Genomic DNA, 3569 nt, shown 5'->3' with positions numbered 1-3569 from the left:
ATCCCACGTACGTACACCGTTTCCATTCCACAGCTGTAAAAGTTCTTCAACTAATGGCCTTAGGTACACATCAATTTCGTTGCCGGGTTGCTTAGGGCCTTGGATGAGAACTGGCATCATAATGAACTTCCGCTTCATGCACATCCAAGGAGGAAGGTTATACATACATAGAGTCACGGGCCAGGTGCTGTGATTGCTGCTCTGCTCCCCGAAAGGAATAATGCCATCCGCGCTTAAAGCAAACCATACATTCGTTGGGTCCTTTATAAACTCATCCCAGTACTTTCTCTCGATTTTTCTCCACTGCGACCCGTCAGCGGGTGCTCTCAACTTCCCATCTTTCTTTCGGTTCTCACTGTGCCATCGCATCAACTTGGCATGCTCTTCGTTTCTGAACAGACGTTTCAACCGTGGTATTATAGGAGCATACCACATCACCTTCGCAGGAACCCTATTCCTGAGGGGCTCGCCGTCAACATCACCAGGGTCATCTAGTCTGATCTTATACCGCAACACACCGCATACCGGGCATGCGTTCAGATCCTTGTATGCACCGCGGTAGAGGATGCAGTCATTAGGGCATGCATGTATCTTCTCCACCTCCAATCCTAGAGGGCATACGACCTTCTTTGCTGCGTATGTACTGTCGGGCAATTCGTTATCGTTTGGAAGCTTCTTCTTCAATATTTTCAGTAGCTTCTCAAATCCTTTGTCAGCCACAGCATTCTCTGCCTTCCACTGCAGCAATTCCAGTACGGTACCGAGCTTTGTGTTGCCATCTTCGCAATTGGGGTATAACCCTTTTTTGTGATCCTCTAACATGCGATCGAACTTCAGCTTCTCCTTTTGACTAATGCATTGCGTCCTTGCATCGACAATGACCCGGCGGAGATCATCATCATCGGGCACATCGTCTGGTTCCTCTTGATCTTTAGCAGCTTCACCCGTGGCAGCATCATTGGGCACATCGTCTGGTTCCTCTTGATCTTCACCAGCTCCCCCCGTTGCAGCATCACCGTATTTAGGGGGCACATAGTTGTCATCGTACTCTTCTTCTTCGTCGTCTTCCATCATAACCCCTATTTCTCCGTGCCTCGTCCAAACATTATAGTGTGGCATGAAACCCTTGTAAAGCAGGTGGGAGTGAAGGATTTTCCGGTTAGAGTAAGACCTCGTATTCCCACATTCAGTGCATGGACAACACATAAAACCATTCTGCTTGTTTGCCTCAGCCGCATCGAGAAACTCATGCACGCCCTTAATGTACTCGCGAGTGTGTCTGTCACCGTACATCCATTGCCGGTTCATCTGCGTGCATTATATATAATTAAGTGTCCAAATTAATAGAAGTTCATCATCACATTAAAACCAAAGTGCATACATAGTTCTCATCTAACAACATATAGCTCTCCAGAGCATCTAATTAATTAAGCCATACATTGAAACTATGTAAAACATTTCAAAGCGAAAACAAATGCGATCATAATCGCAACCAAGGTAACAATTGATCCAACGGCATAATGATACCAAGCCTCGGTATGAATGGCATATTTTCTAATCTTTCTAATCTTCAAGCGCATTGCATCCATCTTGATCTTGTGATCATCGATGACATCCGCAACATGCAACTCCAATATCATCTTCTCCTCCTCAATTTTTTTTATTTTTTCCTTCAACAAATTGTTTTCTTCTTCAACTAAATTTAACCTCTCGACAATAGGGTCGGTTGGCATTTCCGATTCACATACATCCTAGATAAATAAAATCTATGTCACGTTGGTCGGCATAATTTTCATAAACAATAAATGAACCAATAGTTATGAAGATAATATACATACCAAATCTGAATCATAGACAGGACGAGGGCCGACGGGGGCGGATACCAAAACCATCGCACTATATAAGGTGCAATAATAAATGTAAGAAAATGATACAAGTATCTATCTAAACAGACAAGTAAGAATATTTTTCCTTTCAGAAAGAAAATAAGAACAAGAGGCTCACCACGGTGGTGTCGGTGATGAGATCAGCGCGGGTGATCGAGGCGGTGAAGACGGGGACGGGGCGTGACGGACCGCTAAATCTAGACAAATCTCGAGGAAAATGGAGCTTGGAGGTCGAGCTTCGAGAGGAGAAAGTTTAAGTAGTGTGGCTCGGGCATTCCATCGAACACCTCATGTGCATAGGAGGTGAGCTAGAGCACCACAAGCCCCTCCCCTCGCCGGCCAGAGAAAAACAGAGCACTGGAGTGCTCTGCTCGCGGGCGAGGGTATATATAGGCACCTCATTGGTCCCGGTTTGTGGCAAGAACCGGGACTAAAGGGGAGCCTTTGGTCCCGGTTCAGGCCACCAACCGGGAGCAATGGTGGTGGGCCAGGAGCGAGGCCCATTGGTCCTGGTTCGACCCACCAACCGGGACCAAAAGGTCCAGACGAACCGGGACCAATGGCCCACGTGGCCCGGCCGGCCCCCTGGGCTCACGAACCGGGACCAATGCCCACATTAGTCCCGGTTCTACACTGAACCGGGACTAATGGGCTGAGCCGGCCTGGACCATAGCCCTGTTTTCTACTAGTGATTTGTCACTCCGATTGTCGGAGAGGTATCTCTGGGCCCTCTCGGTAATGCACATCACATAAGCCTTGCAAGCATTGCAACTAATGAGTTAGTTGTGAGATGATGTATTACGGAACGAGTAAAGAGACTTGCCGGTAACGAGATTGAACTAGGTACTGAGATACCGACGATCGAATCTCGGGCAAGTAACATACCGATGACAAAGGGAACAACGTATGTTGTTATGCGGTATGACCGATAAAGATCTTCGTAGAATATGTAGGAACCAATATGAACATCCAGGTTCCGCTATTGGTTATTGACCGGAGACGTGTCTCGGTCATGTCTACATTGTTCTCGAACCGTAGGGTCCGCACGCTTAACGTTACAATGACAGTTATATTATGAGTTTATGAGTTTTGATGTACCGAAGGAGTTCGGAGTCCCGGATGAGATCGGGGACATGACGAGGAGTCTCGAAATGGTTGAGACGTAAAGATCGATATATTGGACGACTATATTCGGACATCGGAAAGGTTCTGAGTGGTTCGGATATTTTTTGGAGTACCGGGGAGTTACGGGAATACGAGGGAAGAAGTATATGGGCCTTATTGGGCTTTAGGGGAGAGGAAGAGGCAGGCCGCGCGCCCCCCATTGACTAGTCCGAATTGGACTAAGGGGAGGGGCGGCGCCCCCTCCTTCCTTCTCTTCCCTCTTCCCCTTCCTTGTCTCCTACTCCTACTACATGGAAGGACTCCTAGTTGGACTAGGAAAGGGGGAATCCTACTCCCGGTGGGAGTAGGACTCCCCTAGGGCGTGCCATAGAGAGGGCCGGCCCTCCCCTCCTCCACTCCTTTATATACGGGGGCAGGGGGCACCCCATAGACACACAAGTTGATCTTTGTGATCGTTCCTTAGCCGTGTGCGGTGCCCTCCTCCACCATATTCCACCTCGGTCATATTTTAGCAGTGCTTAGGCGAAGCCCTGCGACGGTTGAACATCAAGATCGTCA

The sequence above is a fragment of the Triticum urartu genome, chromosome 1A (genome assembly GCF_056163025.1).
Source record: "Triticum urartu cultivar PI428250 chromosome 1A, HENAU_Tu73, whole genome shotgun sequence".
NCBI lineage: Eukaryota > Viridiplantae > Streptophyta > Magnoliopsida > Poales > Poaceae > Triticum > Triticum urartu.
This window is presented reverse-complemented; position numbering follows the sequence as displayed.